We start from the raw sequence: 25,694 nt of genomic DNA, 5'->3' as shown, positions 1-25,694 counted from the left end.
TCCCTAGGTTTAACCTTATTTTAAGCATCCAATCAATGCTTATGATAATCTTACAGTAATTAATAAAGACTGCACCCACACCGTAACAGTGCTGTCTAATATACAGTTAGTACTTTTACGAATGTTCATTTAAAGTAACTATGCTTTGCCTTTGCATTTAATAAATGATAAGTTAACTTAGTCTATCAAATTCCAACACCCTGATACACCACTTGTGGGTGCAAACATGCAAAACGCATATGGCATTATGACAGCTTAGTTCAAACTTTTCATCAGTGGAAAGAGGGACATATCATTATCCCCATATGAATGTGCGGCACAACTCAGTAAATGTCATACAACAAGTGGTGGCAGATCCAGAGAGAGAACCCACACACCAAGTCCCAGGCCAGTACTCTGTCCTCCCACAGGTGAAAGGTATCCCAGAAGATTTCACAAGGGGGAAAAAACTAGAGCAGAGCTGCTATTGTAGTATATGAAACGTAGTACATGAAATCTGTCATCTTAACTATGCTAGCAAATGCAGCTGTATGAAACCCTTCAGTTTTATGTCTGACTGAAGATTCCCATGCTAACAAAATAAGTCAGAAGATCTGGATGCAAAACAGATTGACATCAGCTTAACTGACATCATTTTTGTAAACCGAGGTAAGTCACATGAAAATCTGTACCAGGTAGGGAACCAGTCTGCAGGGTAGATTCATACAATGTTTTTACCCCAATAGAAAATCTGATTACACCAGGGTGGATGTCTTGTGTCCAAGCCTGTACATGAGAAGTAATTAAAGGCAAAGGAAGAGTCAGTCATGCTAAACTTAATGCTTTCCTATATAATGTTATCTCACCCAACACATCACCTCTGACTATAGGAGCATTTAATTAATCTCTTTTAGTTTGTGTACATGGTATCCAGTTTACAAGGTGTTTTTCTTTATGTTGAACCAATTTTCTTTTAAATTGCAACTCCTCTGTCACAAAGTCAGGAAAAGAGAATGAAATGCTGCAATATTACAAAATCAGAGGCTTTTACCAACTGTATTATTGCCTGGTGTATACAATTATCAGAATTCAGATGAATATTCATTAGCTTAAATACCGATGGTTCAGTTTATATCCGTGTCTAAACATGTAGACGTTGATTTCAGAGTCCAAGGTTTTTTATGAAAAGCACAGTCCTCAGCTGTATTTTAATTATGGGTTAATGACTTCATCTCTTCTTCAATATAGACTACAATAGCAGAAGTTTTTCCACAGTATTGCAGGAATATTTTTCCAGCATCACCTAAGTCTGTTCTATTTACTGAAAAAAGTTCCCTGCATGAAATGAACAGAAATATAGCAAAAATCTGATCAAATAATGACGCCATGCTCTTTATGGAACTGCTTCAAATATAGCTCCAAGGCATAATGCATTTTTGCTGCAGACACCTGAGCTGATAACCAAAAATGAACAGTTCAAGCAAGCTGTGAAGTTTGCCTCAGAGAACACAAAAACTCGTATCCACCAATTTATCTTCAGTCACGTGATAAAAATCACAGTCAACCATTAGGTTGTACGCTAACTACAGAACTGGGGCTTGTACTTGAGAGCCGATACTGTATTTGCCTTTTGCTTTAACAAAAAGCTCTTTAAAAGAGAACTCTCTCACAGAGTTAATAAGTAATAGCTAAAAATTTCTGAAGTCTATGAATAACAACTCCACCTGGGTGGCATATAATCCAACATTAAAATTTGTACCTCTAGGTTTCAGGTATTAGCTCTCCTATTGCTCCTAATAAGGTTTCTAAGTTGAGATAAACAAAATTAACAGGAGTCAGCTCTCACAAAGTAGCGTGGAGAAAGTAATGAACCATACACAAATTAAAAAAACCCAACATGCCAGATTTTGCATCTAAGTCATGTTTGAGAAAACATCTGAAGCCTGCTGAAATGTGTAACACAGAAAGAACTATGATTCAAATAAATCAACCCGAGTAGCCTGTGGTTCTCACTAAAATGCTCCTATAACAGCAGTCATCCAGATAAAAGGGCAATAATTATGAGCTTCACAAAGCAATATGCAGGGCAATGAAATTCTAATGTCAAAAGACTGTTCTATCCACTGTAATAGCAATTAGTCATTTAAAAGTCTACAGTTGCTGATATTTAATACAAACGTTATCTAGAATAATGTAATATTTCTCTGTATTAAAGACGGAGGAAATGACCACAGGTCTCCAGACTCAGCCTCACTGAGTTTAGAGGTAACTCTTTCCAAGGCACACAGCCCATTTCAAAGGGCTTTGGGTTAGACCCATTAGAATTTATCATTCAAAGAAACTCTTATATAAAAGATTCAAAATCAAATGAAAAATCCTAACTGCTAAGTGGATAGGAACCTTAGAAACAGGTTAAGTGGAGCTGAAATTCAACTATACAAATGCATCACTTGCACATCATTAACACATTTAACAGAGGAAGATTTCAAATAGATTAAAACAGAAGATTGCTCCACGATTTCACATCATTAAAAGTGGTTTTCGTTTGGAATTCAAATACAACCAACTCACAAACAATTCTTTAAAACTTCTACCATGATGCTTCCCTAGTTGGCATTAGTCCACATTTTTCTGTGATGCTCTGCAGGGCTAGCTCAGATTTACCTAATTATACACACAAAAAGCTTGCAAGCAGCCAAAAGTTAGGAACATCAGAATTAAGGGTTCCCTTGCAAAGTCAGCTCAGCCCTTACGTTTGGTCAAGGTTGCAAGTCTTAATGAGCAGTTATTCAATATTTTTCTTTATCCTTGTGTCTTATTTACCGCACACCAGTGAAAGCCTGCCCTGAAGACAGAGTTATTAATTTTCTCATGGGCTTTTCTGTGGCACTCATGATTATGCTATCTGTGTACTTCACAAACAAATTATCTTCATAATACCCCTTTGAGATAGCTAGAGCATACTTTTTCAGAGTCCTTAGCATTATATGCACAGGCAACTTCATTAATCTTGGCATTCCCTAGCTTTGGAGTGCTTGATTTTTGTTCCTTTGAAAAAGGAAGGTAACTGCACACATATTATATGTAAAATATAACTAATGTAGCAAACTGAAAAAAATAAATGCCATGATATGACGTCGCACTGGCAGCCAGACAGCCCTTGAGCAGGGCTGGTATGCAGACCCAGCGCACACGCTTCTACCACTTGTGCTAACAGAGGAAGTCCTTGCACTGGTCAGCCTCTTTGTGGAGAAGCTCTAGAGCAGGATGAGATGTATATTTTACCTTTGGCATTCCTGGGAATGCTACAGAAGTAATAGAGACACGTCCTATGAAACCCATTCTCATGTACTCTCCACAGGCCAATTCCAGAAGTGAGGCACGGTAACTGCCCTGTACCCTCTGGAGCAGACTGGAACTGGATCGAGAGTGCCAGCAAAGGGTTCCTTCAAGGCTCTTCCTTTACATTGCCTAGGTACCAGCATGGACCAAGGAGAGAGACAGCCTTCAGCTCTCTTGTTTCAGTGGCCCTCTCTGGTCTACAGGAGCTGAACAAGGCCATGTCTGGCTTCACTCCCTGCAACCCAAGATAAAAGTATGGCCGGGTACTCTGTCGAGATGACACACCAGCAGTCTTGTCAACATTAGAGGCTAAGGGCCTACTCATGACTTGGCAAGGACGGACCCACAGAAATATTACCTTCAAAAACTATCAGAAGTCTCTGAGAACATTTAAATGGTCCTTCTTCTCTGCCTGTAAATTTGGTCAGATTTTCCAAATTGGCTCTAGAATTTTTTAAGGAAAACACCACCAAATCGACAGGGTGGACTGGTGGGAGGAAAATATCTTCCCTCCTCTCCCCTCTAGAATCTCTTTTTTGAAGATAGCCAGACCATTTTGGCTGATTTAAAAAAAACCAAAAAACAAGTCCACCTGAGGCAGATGAGCAGACTGGAATATTTATGCCCAGAACAATTAAAGTTTGACAAAGCTGTAATCATGTGTAAAGTGGGTCCTATAGTGGGTTGTGTAACTGCAAAGATAATAGCTATTATTCTTGGTATAAAGTGAGAATACTCTGTTCAGTTCCTCAAACTGTTTCTCTAAACCTAATCTTCACAGTGTCAGACTATTTTTCAGTGATCTTTATTTGCCATTTTCTAACCTACATCCTTATTTTCTCCTTCGCACCCCCACACTGAGAATGGTACTGCAGATAGACTGAAATCAATGACAGCAGTCCCACCTCACAGTGATATGTTACAGTCATTTCCTATGGTAAGCTCTGTTCACAGAATCACCTTTTCTTAAAAAAAAAAAATCAAAAAAAAAAATCTAACAAAGTATCCAGACACGTGTAATAAAATTCATAACAGTGAGAGGCAAAAATATACCATTCAGAGCTGATTTAGCAAAGCATGTCACAGGGAATCAGGATTTACCTTTACAGACCACTTCCTGTATTCTTTACTCTGCCTGCAGTCTCTTTCTTATTGAATATACAAATGGGATAGGGAGACAGAGGCTTACCAGAAGAGGGAAGGAGGACTGATTGGGAGAGAAGTGTATTTTGTACAAATGACAAGGACACATCTTGCCCTGCAAACAGCTCCACATATCCCTTCAACTCTGTGGGGCTAGTTACAAACAAATGTTTGTAGGACTGGAGCCCAATTTTACCAGTGCTATAGAAAATTATTCAGATGATGCAATTAGAGGCAAAACATGAAATAATAATGCCATTAAATGTAAATTTATTAGAAAATTAATGTTATAAAGTAAGGGGGTTAAATATACAGCCTGGACTCCCTATCATCCAGCCTACGGTGCTGCTCATTGGTTTCAGCAGAACTTGCACACCACATGTGGCACACACAGGACCAACCTCACATGCTGTATGTGGGGCTAGACATTTTCAAAGCTCTGAAAATACAGATTTACAATGAAGACAGCCTAAGCTACTGGGATACAAACAGGAAGGCATACTCTGAACATAATGCACTTGGAAATCTATGTTGGGACCAGTAGTAGTAGCAGCTGTACATTATACAGTTATGTCACACATTAGAGGCATTTTTGTATGGTGCAGGTTTTGTTCATTTACTTTAAGTCACGGTGGCAAATCTGCAACATACACATGGCATGCTTCAGACTGGGGAAGAGGTAGGCAGCACAAGAGTAAATAAGGCAGGGAACAGAAAGCAGAGCAGCATATGGGGAAGCAGAGAAGCAGAGTGTGAAGTGGAAGAGGATTAGTGGTGCTTACAGAGGGTGCAAGGCTTACTCTGTGGCACACCTGTCAAAAACGTTGACCCTCATGTCTGTAAGTAGTAACTCTTCTACCATGCATGCTTAGTTACTCAGTGAATTTTTACAGGCTTTACAACTAAAACCAGTGCTGCTATATTTAAGGGTCTTATTACACACTGCACTTTGAGCTGCTCAAATGTTGATCCATGTTAGTGCTAGCTTGGGTTGGGAGCACTCGCCCTTTAAGGACAAAAACCTTCTCTGACCGTCCCTCACTTGCATAGCTGTGACTTGCCACTAGAGGGCTGGCGAGCAGGGGCCTGACTAGGAGCTACATCTGTGTGTTGTCACTACAGCCGCTTGTACACGTGATAGATGTTTAGTCCCCTGAATTGAAATGGTGGGTTTTTAATTGCAATGATTAAAAACCCACCATTTCAATTTAGGGGATTCCAACACTATTATGGTGAGGGGCCTGAGCCTTTCCGCCCCACCCCCCACAGAGCCCACCCACCTCTTTTGCAGCCAGTGGGCAAGCAGTCCCTGAGCTGCAGGGGGGCCCCAGTACTTCTCTCTGTGGCGGTGATGCCCCCCCGGGGCCACCTAGGTGGGCTGCTAGTGGGCAGATGCCACCCAGGGGGTTCTGCCACCATGGACGGAAGGTCTGGGACAGGCTCAGGGCTCACCGGCAGCTCACCCCCCTTTCCTCCTCTCCCTGGCTGCAGGAGAGGTGGGCAGGTTGCAGAAAATAATAATAATAATAAAAGGATCAGGCCCCTCACTGCTTTTTTTTTATTATTATTATTTTCCTTCAGCAGAGCCTACCCATGTGAGTTGCCACTGGGCCATGCAGCCCCCGAGTTGCAAGGGGGGGGGCTGGTCATTCCCTCTATGGTGGCAGTGCACCCAAAGGCCACCCAGAAGGGCTGCTAGCTGCATGGGTACTGCCCCAACTCTCAGGCAGCACCCATGAGATCCAACTCTTCCCTGAGCCAACACGCTGGAAACCCACCGGGTGCTGCTCCCCACCCAGGTTCAGGAAACAGTTGGATCTAGCAGGTGCTGCCTGTGAGCTGGGGCAGCTAGTGGGTGGGTGCTACACTGCAGGCACCATCACTGTGGAAGGAAGCACTGCCTCCACCCCCCCCCCCACAGCTCAGGGGCTGTGTGGCCTGGCAGCAGCTGGTGTAGGCAGGCTCCACTGAGGGGGATGGGGGAGGAAGAGCGGTGAGGGGCCTGATCCTTTTTTTTTCCTGCAAAGCCTGCCCACCTCTCCTGCAGCTGGGGGGTGAGGTGCTAGTGGACCCTGAGCTGCAGGGAGCTGTGGACCTTCTCTCCATGGTGGTGGCACCCTCAGGGCCACCTAGGTGGACAGCTAGAGACCAGGTGCTGCACCAGCTCACATGCAGCACCCAGCCCAATCCAAGTGTTCCCTGAGCTCAAACTAGGGTAGCACCCACCCACCAGCAGCCTGCCTGGGCAGCCACAGGGGGTGCCACCACATGTGCAAGTGCTCTACAGGACTGGTGAGCTGAGATAGGCTTCAGTCCCTAATCTAGATGGGGATGTGTGTATAATGGGTTGGGGGAGGCAGAGGGTGGACAGGAACATGAAGCCGGGAGGCGAACTGTTAATGGGATGGGGTGGGTAATGAAATGCGAGTTAGAAAGGGGGGTGGGAAAGGTGGAAAACAGTTGAATTACTGAAGTCAGTCACTAAAGGATAAAATAAAAAGTAGTGAAAGGGGAAAAAATGTATTTAGAAAGAAATCAAGAGGAAATAAATTTTAAAAGGTCTGATGTTTTAATAAATTGGGATTTGGGACTGCTATGGAGGGGGTGCTGATCATGTTTCCCAAGTTACTGGGAGGTGGGAACAGTGAGGGAAATCACTTTTTGGGAAGCTGGTGCTCCTACCACACAAAGAAAGCCCCAGCTCATGTAGACCTGATCTCTTACCTTATTTCACACCCCACCCCGGTCTAGATCTTACTCCCAGACCCATCCATGTCCTGTGCCCTTGCTAACTGGTGTGTGCGCTGCAGACCATATGCAAGGGGTTACATCTCTGGGGGTGGGAAGGTTATACTCCTGGGTGCAGGAAGTGGAGCTTGGTGCCAGAACTGCTGCTTGGACAGAGAAGCTTGTCTGCACAGAACAGGAGAGTGGGGGAGGGATCACTGCTCCTGGGACGCTGGAGGACTGCAACTTGGGTGGCTCATTTGTGGGGAGTGGCCAAACATCAATGGAAGCAGGGTGACAGGAAATTGGCAGAGGTCACAGCAGGGCCCCTGGCACGGCTGTATGAGCACTTGTGGTGCTCTGGCCAGGTCCCAGAGGACTGGAAAAGAACCAGTGTGGTCCCCATTTACAAGAAGGGGAGAAAGGATGACCCGAGTAACTATAGGCCAGTTAGTCTCACCTTGGTCTTTGGGAAGACCCTTGAGAAAATTATCAAGGAACACATCTGCAGGGGTCCAGCATAGGAGGCAATACTCAGGGGCAACCAAGACAGGTTCATTTTGGGCAGATCCTGCCTGACTAACCTTGTTTCCTTTTACAACCAGGTCACAAAGTTCTTAGATGTGGGCATTGAGGTGGATGTCATCTACCTGGACTTCAGGTAGGCCTTTGACACTGTTTCTCACCTCATTCTCAAAAAAAAAAAAAAAACTAGGCGACTGCAGCATTGATGCCTACACAGTCAGATGGGTTGCGAATTGTCTCAATGGTCGCATCCAGAGAGTGGTGGTAGACGGGTCCTTTTTGAGATGTGGGCAGTGGAGTTCCCCAGGGCTCGGTCCTCAGGTCTGTGCTATTCAACATCTTTATCAGCGACTTGGAGGTGGGCGTGGAAAGCACGCTATCCAAATTCACTGATGATACAAAGATGTGTGGAGAAGTGGGCACATTGGAGGGGAGGGACAGAATCCAACTAGATCTAGACAGGTTACAGAGTTGGGCGGATGATAATAGAATGGAAATCAACACAGAGAAGTGCAAGGTGCTGCGTCTAGGGAGAAGGAACCAGCAACACACCTACAGGCTAGGGAACTCCCTTCTCAACAACAAAGTGGCCGAAAGGGATCTTGGAGTCATTGCTGACTCCAGGATGGACATGAGCGCCAATGCGAGGAAGCAGTCAGTAAGGCTAACCGCACCTTGTCGTGCATCTACAGATGCATCACAAGCAGATCCAGGGAGGTGATCCTTCCCCTCTATGCAGCGCTGGTCAGGTGCAGTTGGAGTACTGCATCCAGTTCTGGGCGCTGCACTTCAAGAGGGATGTGGCTAACCTCGAGAAGGTCCAGAGGAGGGCCACTCGCATGGTCAGAGGGCAGCAGGCCAGGCCCTACGAAGATAGACTAAAGGGCCTGAATCTATTCAGCCTCCACAAGAGAAGACTGAGAGGGGATCTGTTGGCCATCTATAAACTCACCAGGGGGACCAGTGGAAAATAGGTGAGGCTCCGTTCCCACAGGCACCACCTGAGATAACAAGGAAGAACGGCCACAAATTGATTGAGAGCAGGTTCAGGCTTAATATCAGGAGACATTCCTTTATGGTTAGGGCTGCCAGGCTCTGAAATGGGCTCTCAATGGAGGTGGTGCTCTCCCCTACCTTGGGGGCCTTCAAGAGGAGGATGAAAAGATATCTGGCTGGCGCATTATGATCCCAGCACTCATTCCTGCCTAGGGCAGGGGGTCAGACTTGATGATCTGTTCAGGTCCCTTCCAACCCTAGATACTATGAAAATAAGATGAGAGACGGACCTGCCCTGGAATGGCATAAGTTTACCTGAAACTAATTTTACGAATGCTTTAGGAGGTTTATTAATGTGTGGACCATCCAAACGTTTAAGAGCTCCAGGAGCTGCCTAAAATTAACATGTAACATCTCAAGACCTATTTTTCATGTCCATATCCTGGATGATTCAGCCATTCTTAGCTGTTCTTTCCTAATCATTTTGCAGCCATTTGCAGTCCTACTCCCAATTTAAACAAAAAACCAAAGTCCTGTATCACTAAATAACATTGCCACAAATGTTCTCTTTTAGCGAGTAGAACAAACACTATAGCATTGCTCCTTCAACTTCCAGAGAGGTTTCCTCACATGGGTAAGAGATAGCTTGTGAGCTTTATTTTGTATTTTTCAGGCTAAGAAATGCAGTACTTAACTGTCAACAATGAGAATGAAGATAGCATTAATAAGAGTACATTAATTCATCAAACTAAAGAAAATATCTGCAGGATGTCAGTAATATTGCCAGCTGATTTTAGAGATCATCCACCATTTGAATTAGTATTGATGATAAATTATTTCCAAGTGATATTATTCACACTCACAAGGAAATTAAAATGTCATAAAATGATAAAGTGTTAAAGAAACAGTATCTCTTATCTATACCTGCATATGGTGTATTAAATCACTGAACAGTATTTTTACAATACTGTGTGTCACAGGTTCCAACTTATGCATGGGATAAAATGTGGTTGATTATTAAATATAAGACTGACATAGCTGAGGATCTTATAAACCTAAGTACCATATTTTCTTGAATACTGCATGCCACTCCTCCCCTATGACACACAGTAGTTTAGGGAAGGGAAAAAGAAGGAAAAAGAATTTTTCTATGAGTCACGGCAGAAAGCTGACCACGTGGAGCTGGCCCCCAGCCAGCTCACAGTCTACTTATGGCACCAAGTTATGGGGCAATGACACCTCGACAGGCTCAAGAGTTGAGCAGGCTGGAACCAGGTGAAGTTTAACATTTTCAGGTATAAGGAGCTCCATTAGGAAGAACCTCTTCACAGTTAGAGTGGCCAAGGTCTGGAACAGGCTCCCAAGGGAGGTGGTGCTCTCCCTACCCTGGGGGTCTTCAAGAGGAGGTTGGATATACATCTAGCTGGGGTCATCTAGGCCCAGCACGTTTTCCTGCCTATGCAGGGGGTCGGACTCGATGATCTATTGAGGTCCCTTCCGACCCTAACATCTATGAATCTATGAATCTGGGGGCAAATAACCCTCAACATACATACAGGTTCAGAGGTGACAGCCTGACTTGCACCCCAGCTGAAAGGGACCAAGGAGTAGTGATTGACCATTGCATGAACATGAGTGGTCAGTGCAATGCAATGGCCAGCAGGGTAAATAACACACTGGCATACATCAACCGACACATCTTGTGTAAAACTAAGGAAGTGATACCCCCTCTGTACTCAGCACTAGTGAGACCGCAGTTAGAGTACTGCATCCAGTTTTGGGCACTGCACTTCAATAAGGACATGGAAAAACTTGAGAGAGTCCAGAAAAGAGCCGCGTATATGATCAGGGACTTGCAAGGCAAGCCATACGAGGAGAGGCTGAGGGATCTGGGCCTCTTTAGCCTAAAGAAGAGAAGTTTGAGAGGGGACTTGATAGCAGCTTACCGCTATATCAGAGGAGTGCATCAGGAGCTCGGTGAACAACTGTTCACTAGGGCACCCCTGGGGAAGACCAGGACCAGTGGATATAAACTCCTGAAAGGCTGCTTCAAGCTTAATACCATGAAAACTCCTTCACAGTCAGGGTGTCCAGACTGGAATAAACTCCCTCCAGAGGTGGTACAGTTACCTACCCTGGAGGCTTTCAAGAGGAGACTGGACAGTCACCCCACTGGGGTCACTTGATCCCAGTTGTCTTCCTGCCTAGAGTGGGGGGCTGGACCCGATGATCTGCGAGGTCCCTTCCAGCCCCTAACAGTCTACGAATCTATGAGTCTACTTCAGGCAAAAGATAAGTTGCAACCTTTTAACAGCCACTAGTGAATTGGCAGCAGTTTTCATAGCCAAAACCAGACATCACTGAATTGGTAGTAGCAAGAGTGTTAAATCTAGACTTAAGCACTCCTGAAGGCTGGTCCCAGAGAAAAGGGAGAGAAACAGAGCCCTTTGCAACCATTTTAAGTATCTTCATGCTTTTATTGCAGCACAGAAATCAGCTTTTCTGCTTAAGACATGCACCCTAAATTTATGGAAAAAGATCAATGTGGTATGTTAGAAAATATGGTGTTGTTCATCCTTGATATGGATACAGTTAATTGCAGGAGTATTGGAACAGTTTCCCCCAAGGCTGATATGACAGACCCCTAAAAACCCTGTACCTAAATCATTTCAACAGTTGGATCTGTTCATAGTTAGGGTTTTCCTGGACATGTCCTTTTATTTGATCCTCAGATCTCCATCTAGGCAATTAAAAAAAAAAATGATCAAATGTCCAGGATTTGGGACAGCTCAGCTTTGAAGTTTTTCCCTAGCAAGGAGCTACTTGGGGCTGGGGGGGGGGGGTGGATGATGATTGGAAGTGGGGCACACATGCATGTGGTTGGCATGCAGCTAGGCAGGGTGGTGGGAGCAGCCCTGGCATCTGGATGCAGGTAAGTTTGTGGGGAGCAGGGATCGGAGGGCCAGAGCTCAGGGTCTGTCTGGGGCATGCTTGCATATGTGGCAGGGGTGTGTGGAGAAGATAGGGCAGCAGATGCCTGCCAGTGCTGGGGGAAGCTGTCCAGGCACTGAGGCCGCAGCATGGCAGGTTGGGTGGGGTGGGGTGGGGTGGGGGGGAAGCATCTACCCCTCCAGCATGGGAAGGAGGTCGGGAGCCCTTTGGGAGCAGCAGGGAGCTGCGTGGCCTGGCCAGTGGCACTGGGGCTGGTGCCTGTGCTCACAGAGGTGGGGCAGCCAGGTAATGCTGCAGGGCTCAGGAGAGCAGGGGACTGTGGGTCAGGAGTGAGGTGCACCAGCAGGGCTGGGGGGGCTGTGGCACAGGAGTGAGGGACATGGGGGGTGAGGGGCTGTGGGTCAGGGGGACTGCAGGTCACTGGAAGCACCAGGGATCTGTGGGTAGGGTGTGAGGGGCACCAGCAGGGGTGGGGGTTGCTGGTTGGGGGTGAGGAACACCAACCTGGTGCAGGGGGGGCAGGGTACTGTGGATTGAGAGTGAGGGGCACTGGCAGAGCTGGGGGGTGGGCTTGGGAGTGAAGGGTAATGGCAGGGCCAGGTCACTGACATCACTGCCCCCCACAGTCACATACTCCCTTGGTCTGTGACAGGTGTCTTGCTTTTTGGAACTGGAAATATGGTAATCCTCTTCAGAGTTAAAATGATTCCTTCATTAAAAAAAGATTTGAAGCGTCACTGTTAAACACAGGAATTTTTTCATGATCTAACCTAGGGAGGCTTTCGTGATGATGATATAGAGCTCTAAATGGTTCATTGTGAGGCCTTTTCTGGTCCTCTATTTTGGAAACCAACAGGAAAAGCTGAATATTAAATATATGTGCTAAAGAACTGTACACCTTTTGGAGGAGCACTGCCTGCTAAGTGCCACATTTGGCAAAGCCCTTAAAACCTGGCTTAGCTGTATGAGTAATTCCATTAAAGTCATCTGGACTTCTAGGCTGAAAGTTAGGTATGAGTTAGGAGTTTTGCTGACTTCTTACTTCCCCATGGGGGATCTTTTATTTTATTTTCATCTTGGGGGAGGAGGTTGGAAGAGCACTTTGAGACGCATGACCACATTTTTAAGTTGCGGAAACAGGTACCAATAGTGAATCTTATCAAAAGCTGATAAGATGTCCAGCCTAGATCTAAAGGTAAGTGACCCAGCTCTAAAATGTGTAAACATGTTATTGATTTTCTTTACAACCTTATGGACAGCCTGTAGTTTATAGGCCTCAAACTACTTTCTGCTCAAAAGCAGGAGAGACAGACGACTCTAGATAACAGACACAACCTTATTTTGTGGTAACTAGTAATTGATTTTAAGAATCAGAGTGAAGCCTTTGTGGGTTCTGGAAAGTGGCAATACCACACTCTTCAGGTCCGTGAAAGCTGAGGTATATCAGAAATCCTGTGCCTGCTTCTAAAATTAATGGACTTGCTCTGCACAAAATTATCATTAATGGTATCTATAATGTAACCCTTCTTAAGTACAGTAATTTTTGCTAAAGAGGTGAACCTGTTAAAGGACAAAACTGACAAAGTGCTTAAGATAACGGTGTGGGAGTTCTCCATTATGTTTCATAATTTACGTGCCCATTTAATGATGTTTCTCTACTAAAAGACATAAGAAAAAGGAAGTGGGGGGGTTGAGTTATAAAACACTCTTTTCTAGGCCTTGCAATAATATTAAAGGAGGCCTTAGTTTTGTTACTTGTGTAAAGTATTAAAAGGGACTGACTAAATAAGAAAGAATTTAAGCTTAAAGCTTATATTGCTAAATCAGTTTTTGTCCACAAGACTTTACCAGGCAAATACACATCAAAATGTTTAAGCAAAGCTTACTTTGGATACAAAACTACCTCCTTGAAAGGCTAATTCATTGCTGCAATTATAGCTGGCCTTTCACATTGCAGGGAAAATAAATCACAATTTATAGTGTTAATTAAAAATACACGATGCTGCAGAAAACTGAAAATTGTTTGAAAATAAAAAGGGGATTTTATACATTAAGCTGTGTTCCAGGTGCACCTGTTTCTTAGATAATTAGAAATTATAAAAAAAAACCCTGCTGTTATAATTATCATAGTAGTTATTATTACTCAATTTCCAAAATGCTCCAGTCTCTTTCATACCCTGGTATGAACCTACTGTTAAAATTACAACAGTTGATAAATTAGATGTTCCATAGATTGGTTTGAAGTACCACTTGATGTTTTGCAAATCTAATCAATTTTTTCTTATATTTGAAATATCCAGCACTTTTTCCAACACGATGTTCTCCTGCAGTGTAATGAATATGCCTAATGCAGGAACTACAGTGTTAAACACAGATTTTTTAAATATCAATCAGGTACTGTCATTATAATATTTTCCATCCATTTGGGGAGTATTTTGCCTGTTTGCTAATACCTTTGATTTGAGTCAAAGTACTATCATTATTAATATCAAAATCTAAAATTTAATGGTCAGAGAGCCCAGTCAGGATTGAGATCTTTGTTATTTTCGGTGTTTACAACGAGGTTGCATATATTATAGTAAGAAGTCACCTACTAACAGGATTATATTAACAGAAGCAAACAGTGTCCAATCCAGAGCAGACACCTAAATGTACAAGCTATACTCATCCCAGTCCCTGATCTCGGAAAAATGCAGGCCCAGCAGAGGAGGCTCAACTTGCCCTGTGACATAGGACCTATGCACACCTGCACTGATGAACAAAACCAAAAATAGACATCACAGCATTTACCTCTACCAGACAAACTAGAAACCTGGGGGAGAGAGGGGCAAACTAATAGTCAAATGAGCATACGCCCAGGATGGTAGGAAACTCTTCTAGCATAGTAAGCAGCCTTCACTAAAAAGCAGCTCAGCTATCAAGTATTTTGACTCTTGCTCTTAATACCCCTCTCCAATTGGTGCCCATAGATGCTTGTGCACGTGCTTACACTTAGGCTCCTTTGTGTTGCCACAGCATTGAATCGGATCAGGAGCCTGTCAGTTAACCATGGCAAAGGCTGCTAAGATGGTTGTAGAGAAGTCTCCAGTTGCAGTGCAAGTTTGGTCTCTTTTCCCAGCAAGTCCAATTCGTGACGCTTCAACAGCAAGGCCTATGGCAATGAATTTCAAATCGAAGAGCTGCTTTTTTATTGGTCAAAAGAAAGCATACTGAAAATAGAACATGATGGCTTTTGTGTATTTCCCATATGAATAATGCATAAGACACAATTCACTGTAGCATAACTTAAAATTGACTCTGATGGAGGGATGATGTGTTTTTCTTGCTGCTTATGTCCCTTTCCTTGTAGGATATTTGGGTACTGCACTCCTGTAGCTGTCTAAGGCAATATTCTTCTGCCCAAACTAACACACAGTTAGAAATATCTTAAAATATAAAGCCTGCATGGCAGATGCATTCTCAGCTATTACATTAGCAATAGGCTATTTGTGCTAAATTTCTAAATATTTAAACTCGTATGAATCCACAAATGACACAAAACATGTAAATAAAATTAAAATTTTGTAGAGAAAATGCTCCAGATGGAGCCATTATGTTACTACAGGGCTACAGCATGAAAGGATTAAGACAAATAACAAAAAATAGAAAGCTAAATAGATGTGCAAGTGTCACTTCTCAATATTTGCAATACCTCCGTAGGCATACAATGGCACAATGTTATAGCAAGTATGAGACAAAGCAAGGGAAAGATAACTATAAGCTGTAGAAAGAAGAAAAGAAAGAAATGAAGCTGAAGTTAATGTGGAAAAGAATCATCTGCAATTTTATTCACAATTTTTTATTTTTTTTTAAATACTGAGTTCTGGACTCTGTGTACTTTGGAGTTCTTGATACCATCAATTCTTGGAGAAGCTATGCTCATTAGAGATAACTAAAATTACATGTGCTACCTCGACCTCCCTATATAAGCAACTTTAAGGGGGAAAAAGAAAAGAAAATGATTTCCTTTAAAGATGAAATAGCACAGTTTAATGAAAAGTAGGATTTCCCTTGCTCCTCTGCTCCAAAAATTGGTTTTTGCTTTTGCAATGAAGCATGTCTGGTTTGACATTCACAAGTTTTCAGTGGAATTGGATCAACTTAAAAAAAAAAAATCATCAACAAAACTTTACAGGCCATTTTTTCTCACAATTTTAATATAGGTAATATTCAGTTCTTATTTAAAAATGGGCAAGTGCCTCTGAATAGCTTAGACAAGGGTTATAGATGCCCTACTAGCATTGCCCATGTTTGACTGGTTTCAGGGTGTGTATGTCATCATTGGGGCATTTAAAAGGATGACAAGCTAGAAAATAAGTCTACCAACTTTAATTGTTGTTCGTGGGCTCACGGGTACAAGTGATGGTAGTGTTCAAGTATTGTCATAGAATCATCTACTCTGCCCATTGAACTGTTCTGGGAAGAAAGCAAGTGAATTAAATATATACCTGGCATGTTTTGCAAGTGATTCCATTCCAGGACTGGTATACAGTGCTTCAATACCCTGCAGTCTTCCAAGCAGCGAACAAACAGGCAAAGTGAAAGGCATGGACAAGATACTCATATAGAACTCAGCACCTTGGGTGTATTGATGGGTCATTCCCCAGAAAAATTAGATTCCAATATTTCATTCCAGATTATTAAGGAGCTTTCAAGGGCCAGGAGAATATGTATATTTTAATAAAACTATGGTACAGGTCAAATTTAGGTCTAAAAAAATTGGCAGAATCTCTTAGGGCAACTAGTTCTTATCTGGAGGAACAGCACAGTTCATTGAAAACAGCACTGAGAATGAAAAAACTAGAATTTCTTTCCTGGTTCTGACATCTAACTTCTGTTTAACCTTGGGCAACGTCTCCATTTGGTTTCCTCAGATGTAAAATAGGGATAAATACTTCCTTTGGAAAGAAGTTGAGCATATACAAACATATTTAGCTTCTATGTAGTAACGTATTACCATGCCAACTTGCGCCAGCTTTGTAGGGGCAAAAAATACTTTTTCTGCTACCCTCCCCTGTCTTATCCACCTGCCAACTGTGGATAACATAATTGCCAGCAGATAATATATTTTTTTTATGTTTGCGCCCGTGGTTCCTGCTAGTGAGGTGGCCACCTACCTTGCTTAGCCAGGAAGCTGGCTACTCATAATTGTATTATAGATCTCCTTATCATAAAACAGAAGAAAGTAGTTGCTCATGATGTACTAGCTGTATTCCCAGAAAAAATATTTTTTTGCAATAGATGTTGAAACTAAACAGAAAATTTACTATATATTTTTTCTTATTCTGGTTTCATGGAGACTTCAAACCAAATATTATTGCTGCTCCCCTGTGCACACAGTTTTCATCTTCCTCTCCTCATTAACAAGCCCTCTGTCACCTTTTTTTAACCCTTACCCATCCCACAATGCCAAAAGACCTCCCCATGCCTGACCTCTCTTGCACACAGCTACTGATCTAGCTGGCTCTGTCCTTCCGCTTGCCTCATGCTGTGCAAGAGAAGGATGATAGATTATTCTCAGCATGAGGTCTTGACAAACCTGTCCTCCCACAAAGCTGGCTCCTTATTGAGGTGGCACTTAGGAATCAGCAACTGTGTAACCTGGAGATACATTAATAGCACAGAGGGAGAGAAGGTGCTAGGCAGGAGCAGGTCAAAAAAATTATTCCACAAAAGATTTTGAACCTGGCCTTTCTTCCCAGCAGTCACAAACTTGCCATACTGGTAACTACATTTTAAACCTTAGCAAATAGAAGATTTCAAGAGTATAAACTAACTGGGATTAGATGGTGCCCAGAATTAGACACACTTGGACATTATAAACATTTTTAAGGCTCTGTGAATGATGCTCAGAACTGGCATATAAAAACTAACAACTGAGAGGAACTTCTTATATCCACCCAGCAGAGAATTAACTCTCTCAAAGAGTTCATAAGACAGTCTCATAATTAGGAGGAAACAATATCAATGCAAGTCTATAGAAGCATGTGAGAAAAGACAAAGCTATATCAACAAAAGTCTCTAAAGCAACGCTTTTTTAATCTAAAGAAAGGCAAAATGAGATCAATACAAGTCAATGGGACTGATATGATGCGTGGAAGCACAAAATAATGCTAATTAGTACAAAAGATTGCCAAGACTGACTATTTTAGTCTGAACAATATGGTAAAGCATTATGTGAACAATTGACTTAATTCTAATGCTGCGCAATGTTTTCCCTTCCTGAATCACAATGCTGTTTTGTTTACATCAATTATTTTGTTTTTATTAGCTGCATAAAGGTCTATGAAAATCCTTGCCTTAGAGTAGTGAAATCTATATCCATCAAACAGTGCCTTACATGCATTACATCTTTCCAAACCTATTTCAGCTGATGCTGGCTGTTACAAGAGGTTTTCTAACCACCAGAGTAGACAGGTTCTGCAGCATCCTTCTCATCAGAGTAGTGAAGGTAAAAAAAAATCCTCCTGTTTTTTAGAGATGGAACCCAAGAAGTGTATGAAAGGTTGACATGCCAGAGAATTTGCAATAAACGATGACAGATTTCCCTGCAAGTTGTGCTATGATAGAAAAATGCTATATAGGAAACAAAATGTTTCTAAGAAATATTTCAATAGTTACATATATGTATATTACAATTATTTACTTAAGTCTTGAAGTGGCATGTCTGTACAAAGTTATTTTTGTTCAGTTTTGCTATCTGCAAAGGGATAGTCTCCTTGAATTTTTAGAGTAATCCAGGTTGATGTCTTTACATACCTTTTGTATTTATTCTTCAAGACTATTATAGTGAGAATGTTAAATGGAAGAAATGTTCACTGCAACAATGCATTTTAAGAATTGGTTTTCTGGAAAGTAGATTACAAATGAATATATTGGCACCAGAAACTTGGTTTGAAGGACAGTATTTATTCAACAGGGAAAAAGAAACATACTAGCTCACCTATAATTTTATTGAGGCTAACACAATCCAAATTCTAAAGGTCACATAATGTATATACTTTATAAACTGTTTGAATGCACAAAATTAACATATTAATGTTTATTTGGCAAGCTGTGCTGTGTTGGAACAACTCAGAGTTAAACACCAGTGTCTATGAAGTAGGCTATTTCTGGTAGTTCAGTTACCACTGTTATTAGCTTAATTACAATACAAACACATAAGACACAAACAATATTCTTCTCACACCTCGATTTCATATAATTAACTTTGACTTGGGGATTTTGTAGCAAATTATTGCTGCTATCAAGTTTTAAAAACTCACCTAATAAGGATCTCCAGACTCCTCTCTTTTCTGGAGCTCCTTGGAAGCAAAACTGTGGTCTGTCACAGAGCTGTGCACCCAGAAAGCAGCGTGCAGATGAAGAAACCCTCCATCTAGATCCGAGAAAAAAAAAGTTTGATCTAAGTAGGTGCTCTAACACACACAGATAACAGGCCTGTCAAAACCAAGCATCTTCAGAGCTAATGCAAATGCCTCCCACTACATGCAATCATTTTAAGATTTTAAAAGGGTATTGCTTAAGTGGGATGCCAACGATACTTGTAACTCTTCAAATTCAACAGTAACGTTCACCTTTGCAACATCTGCATCTTAAAAACATGCACAAGAATCTTTCAGCAATGGAATAGAAGAAGGAAGTAGCCAGTTTTCTAAACCTAGAAATATTCTAGGTGCTGCCATGCAGAGGAATCTAACAAGCTCTCTCTCTTGCCTTAGAAACTATTCTATTTGATGTCTCCTCAATAAGAGGGGACAGAGAACAGAATCCCATCTCTGTTCAATGCATGTGTACATTCAGAGTAATTCCATCTTGGTTTATAACCTTATCATTTAAATGAGAATGAGGAGAGGCATGTTGCCTACTTCATAGCATCTGTATAAGACATTGGTTGGTGTGTTATAAAGTTGGACTGTTATAAAGCAAGCCCAACCTTGGAACATTTAGTGAAGCATCCAAAATTTGCACTCTCAAATCTTTGGGAGAGAAGCGGTTTGGTGAACATTTGAGTATTTTATAATCATTCTTTGCTTTTTTGGGAACATGGTATCATGACCAATAGGTTATGGAGTGTCAAGCATGGTTTCCTGAGTTAGTTTTACTGATATGGCGTGCGTGGTCTGTAGCAACAGGCAGCATCAAGCTGCGTTCAGCCTTGTCCTTACTTTTATATGAATTGCAGTATTTGATATAGATGTACTTTTGACATGTTCTTTACATTTTAGCCAAGACTGTTTAGTGGGGCAATGATTAATTTAATCACTCCTTACCTATTCACATTTGAAGAGGTAATTGCCAAGAACTAGCATTTGACGTGAGTTTGTTTGTTCATCGCCCTTACAGGCTTGCTCTCAGGCACATGAACCTGGTCATTCCAGAAAATGATGAATGTACATTCTAAAAGAAGGGACCAGAATATCACCTGGCTATTCAGGCTACTGGGCATGTGGGGGTGGTGATGGTGGCGGGAGGAACGGGCAGAATTCTTCTTGTAGAGAGTAAGAATATTAATATTTTAGGAGATTTTATTAGTAATCTTCATTTCTGAAAGGATACATATATTGTCCTCTTAAATTAGATCAGGAATAATTTCTAGTTCGGTAAACAGACACCTTTGACAGGGACAGATAGTTATATGCATAGTGTGGGCTTCCCAAGAATCTAGGGGGTGATATACATAAATTGCCAAAGATACTTAGAGTGTATACAGAAGTGCTCTATGCATGTTTTGCAGGTCTGTAATATAGTGCTATAAAAAGTGCTCTAAAAGTTACAGTACTCTGAAATATGAGAGAAGTGCAGTGTTGGTGGGGGGAGGCTCTGAGCCTCCTTGCACATTCCAGCTTAGGCAGCAGGGGGCGCTCCACAGACTCCTGGGGCTTCTCCACTGGTCAGAAATTTGACCAGCATACAGAAGTTATTTAAAGCGCTCTAGATTGCTAACATACTGTAAAGTACAGTGCTTCAAATTTAATGCCTCTTTTACTAAGGATTAATTTTAAATGCTGTGCCCATTTTAAAGTACTGTTAAGCCATGCAATTCTGTTAAGCCATGGCAATAAATGACTTTAAATGGCAAAAAAGCAACTTCTGTACACACCCTTAAGCTTTGTCTTGACAGCAAGTTTTTGTCTTCAGTTTGTTCCTGGGTATAGGGAATGGCTTTAGGCCTTCAGCCAGTGGACAGAGTAAAGTCGGCTGACAGGAGAACTTACAAGAGGCCCTAGCAGGAAGGTCAGAGGCAGAAGCTGCTTTCTAATCTCTTGAGCTAGGTAAGATCTGTAGTCTTAGAATTAAGATGCAGGATAAGATCAGGCTATTGTTTTGATATATCTATATATAATTATGTTTGTTTTTATATCTCTGTCTTTATCTCAACAAATGGTTACTGGTTTCTTACTTTGTTCTTGGGTTTTTTTAATACAATAAATCCTTTTATCATCTTCTTAATTTGATTTTTGACAGAGTCAGTTTGATTTCAGAGTATTTGACCACCCAGGCAGACCTCTTCCCCAGAAGAGGGGACTCCATCTTTTCTGAGCACATGACTGAGCCAGGACAGATCATACATGTATCCTTGCATTTCTGTGGAAGGCGAGCTGAAAAAAAGGCCCAAACATTCTGGGTATTGATGTAGGTCCTACCAAATTCCCTCAAAAATCCTTTGGCCAAGACTACCAGACAGATTCTAAACTAGGCAACATATAGGTAAAACTAGAAGCATGGCAAAAGATTACTCAACAGAAGCCATAAAGAAAGTGTTGCAAGTATGGCTGAGCTGAACTTAGATTCAAAAAATTTGAGGCAGGTGTCATTTCTTTTCAAAGTGCTGCAGTATAGACCAGTGGTTTTCAACCTTTTTTTGTTTGCAGACCTCTAAAATTTTTTGAATGGAAATGCGGACCCCTTGAATTGTAAGTGTGGGTATTCACATATTTTTGGTTGGCTGTGGTCATCTTTTGTGAACCCCTTAGACAGTCTGTGGACTCCCAGGGGTCTCTAGACCACAGGGTGAAAACCACTGGTCTAGACCATAGGAAAGTCTAGGCTAGTATATGCTACTTAGGGAGGTTAGGCTGGATAATTAAAGCGATAGCCTTTTCTGCATCAGATTTCTTCGCTTGTTCTTTCCTCCCCCTTCAACACACAACATGCTCATTGTGCAGCATTTGTATTGTATTTAATGAATCAATGCCAGGCCCCAAAACTTCCACTGGAATCTTCCAGGAGTCAAGAAATACCTTTTTCCTCTGACAGCACCAGAGAACGATATGTTGAGACGGGATATAGGGCAAGGTGAACTACTGGCTGGAGTGGTAGTTAGGCAAGGACAATTGGAGTTTTTATTTGCCAATTTCCTGGCTATATTTCACCTAAAGCTATGGGGAGAAGTGGACACGCTGGAGGGCAGGGAATAGCTGCAAGCAGACCTGGACAGGTTGGACAAGTGGGCAGAAAACAACAGAATGCAGTTCAACAAGGAGAAATGCAAAGTGCTGCACCTAGGGAGGAAAAATGTCCAGCACACCTACTGCCTAGGGAATGACCTGCTGGGTGGCACGGAAGTGGAAAGGGATCTTGGAGTCCTAGGGGACTCCAAGATGAACGTGAGTCGGCAGTGTGACGAAGCCATCAGAAAAGCCAATGGCACTTTATCGTGCATCAGCAGATGCATGACGAATAGATCCAAGGAGGTGATACTTCCCCTCTATCGGGCGCTGGTCAGACCGCAGTTGGAGTACTGCGTGCAATTCTGGGCACCACACTTCAAGAGGGATGTGGATAACCTGGAGAGGGTCCAGAGAAGGGCCACTCGTATGGTTAAGGGCTTGCAGGCCAAGCCCTACGAGGAGAGACTAGAGAAACTGGACCTTTTCAGCCTCTGCAAGAGAAGGTTGAGAGGCGACCTTGTGGCTGCCTATAAGTTCATCACGGGGGCAAAGAAGGGAATTGGTGAGTTTTTATTCGCCAAGGTGCCCCCGGGGGTTACAAGAAATAATGGCCACAAGCTAGCAGAGAGCAGATTTAGATTGGACATTAGGAAGAACTTCTTCACAGTTCGAGTGGCCAAGGTCTGGAACGGGCTCCCAAGGGAGGTGGTGCTCTCCCCTACCCTGGGGGTCTTCAAGAGGAGGTTAGATGAGCATCTAGCTGGGGTCATCTAGACCCAGCACTCTTTCCTGCCTATGCAGGGGGTCGGACTCGATGATCTATTGAGGTCCCTTCCGACCCTAACATCTATGAATCTATGAATAAACTTTTCACCACTGCAGGTGCCCACGCTCCTGGTCCCTGGCCTCTTTACATCTGCCCTTCTTCCCACCATATGCCTCTGCGAGGACTGATCGGTTTTGTAATTAGCCATGTACATTGACCTTCAACATGACACTACAAAATGTCAAACTGTTTTCATTTAGTTCAATAATCTTCCTCAGTCAGTACCATTAATGAGTAAAAAAAATTAACCTAAATAAAAGTATGGTAAGTGAAAGTGAACAACAGTGAATATTTGCAAAGAAAATGGGTAGGACTGATACAGGCAGCTTTGTTATTATGCACTGGGGAATGACTCCATTTTTTTCACACCCTGTCAATCCCACTTGACACTTAGTCATTCTTTTGTATTGAGGCTTTGATTCTCTGTGTGCATAAGGCATATATAACTAGGCATAATCCATTCCAGCCTTTGGCTGGATTAACATACATGGCGCCTCAGGCATCTGAGTTCCTCTAGGAAAATGACACCAACGCAATTGTAAATTTTCCCAAAATTATATAGCTAAAAGGTATCTATGGTTTTGCATGTTTTTTGTGCTGCATAGTGCTTAATTCCAATTGCAAATACAGAATGATAACGAATGCAAAGAGATGTTTTCATTCTTATTAACGTTGAATCTGAAAGTCACTTGTGTGATGGTTCTGTCATATGTGGGAACGTGTGCCTCATACCACTGTCTTTCTGGGAAAAGAGTCTGCCTCTAGGGACACACAAAAAATAACCATTAACACAAGCTACCTAACAACTTCGCTTAAAGGGAAAGAGGTAAAACAGGAGATAGTTGCCTCGAGGGCTTTTTTTCCAACCTCTGAAAAGACACCACACCAATCTGAATAATGAAAGATTGGAACAAATGCATAGTAGAGAAATGAGGAATAAAAAGGAACTGGTGTATGGTTCAGGGAAAGAGACAAAGTCTTATATTACCAGACCTGTCAGGATGTTGGAACCACGGGAAGACTAGTTGTTAGGACAGTTACACACAGAAAGGGGATTTTAAAATCCCCTTTCTCCAGTGCTTTGCCCTAATTGTGTGTCAGACTTGGAGCTGCTCTGTGATATTTCATGAATATTTTTATGTCTCCCTGACTATTAGAATGTTTTCTATATGGGTTAAATCAGGGGCAACTTGTGCAGCATGCAGCAGAGATTAGAGCAGCAGATCAAGCAGAGGAAGGGGATTGGAGTGGTGCTTGCAGAGGGTGTGGGACTCGCCTTGTGGCACACCTGCCAAAAAGGTTGGCTACAACCAGTGTAAAATAAATATGAGATAATTCAAAAGGTTTGCGAAAGAGGCAGGCAGGAAACTAATGGCTCGAGACGAGCATTCCTCAACAAACACTACTTCATAATTGTTCAAGAAGAGTCGCAGCTTTGATGATTTTTGCCTCCATCTTCAATTGATCGACAACACTGGTTTTCAACCCGGATGGAAAAATGGTGGTGACGCAGAACTCTGGCAGGACTGAAAAAGTCAAAGGAGTGCACCCGGTGGAAGCCCACCACAGGTGAAGTCAAGGAATAAGTCCTAATACACGGGGGGGGGGAGGGGGGGGGAAGAGGGGGAGACAGAAGGGAGGCAGGGTACTTGGAGACCAGAGGGATAGAAGGACACACGTTCATATAACTGTAGCGCTATCTACATTTGGACTCTGGAAAATTCAGACAGCATAAATTAGCTGAATACATTCTGCTTATTTGTAAACTGAAGAACAGATCTTGGTATTTTGTGATTCTTTTCTACCTGGAAAATATGAAATGGAGTATTGCCCATATGTGTGCCGCAGTTTATTTTTGGGTGACAGCAGTCTACTCTTTTAAAGCAGGCAAAAAAGTATTTTCTTGATGGTCTTAGAAACTGCTGAAATGCCAGTAAAAAAAATAAATATGTTGAAGACAGCTGTGAAATGTTGCAAAGAATGATCGTCTTAAATCAGGCACTGCTTTCAAGCACAAAGAACATTTATTCTTCCAGTTAAGTTGAGATATACCTCTAGGACTAGGAAGAAACAACTAAAAAGGTGAAATATTCCATTTATGCCATTTTTAAAACTTTACTTTCAAAAGATTTCCTAGTGCGTTCAGCTAATCAAGTCAGATTGCAGACAGTGATAAACAGAGCGAACTAGATCCTAAGGACAAATCAGAAAGTGTTTAAATTGAGTGTGTTCACTTGGATATACAGCTGACTTTTCGTTAAAAACAAAACAAAACACAGGGAGCTTTCATTGAGACTGACAGTATAGTACATGTTCTCCTAGTGTCCAAAATAAAGCAAGTTATGGATTAGTTGTTCCTACAACTAGTTCTAGACAACACTAAAAATATAGGGTTGATAAGGAAAAACATTTTCCACTTGCTTTACCAAATGATATTTGTCTTCCTGTCACCACGCAATGATTAATTAAGATATTATCCTCCCCACCTGCATTCTATTCTTTGCAAAGATCCACAATGCAAACCCCATCTTTTTACTCCATGAGGTCCTAATAATAACAAAAAAATTGGGCTCAGATCAGACATAATGGGACACTTCAGTCTCCACACTTGTCACCTACTCCCTTGAAACAAGGATAGAGCTTGGGCAAGAGCCAGTCTTTTACAGGACTCACCTATTCAAAGGGAATTTGCCAGCCATTTGAAGGACACTTCCTTGAGTAATGTAGCAAGTGCTGGGCCCCAGGAGTGGCTATGTCACCCCTTGGTGGCC

General features: G+C 42.3%; 1 protein-coding gene across 1 annotated transcript in view; it reads right to left on the bottom strand.

The window, feature by feature from the left end:
• The window catches only part of TENM1 (teneurin transmembrane protein 1), a 1,265,690-nt gene that overhangs the window by 1,148,625 nt on the left and 91,371 nt on the right, over nucleotides 1–25,694 (bottom strand). The window contains exon 3 of the mRNA XM_059732824.1: nucleotides 18,969–19,081. The gene's annotated coding sequence lies outside the window, so the exon portion shown is untranslated. The remainder of the gene's footprint in view (nucleotides 1–18,968; nucleotides 19,082–25,694) is intronic.

The sequence above is a fragment of the Alligator mississippiensis genome, chromosome 8, assembly GCF_030867095.1.
Source record: "Alligator mississippiensis isolate rAllMis1 chromosome 8, rAllMis1, whole genome shotgun sequence".
Classification (NCBI taxonomy): domain Eukaryota; kingdom Metazoa; phylum Chordata; order Crocodylia; family Alligatoridae; genus Alligator; species Alligator mississippiensis.
Note: the sequence above shows the minus strand (reverse complement) of the source record. Positions and strands in the feature narration are given on the sequence as shown.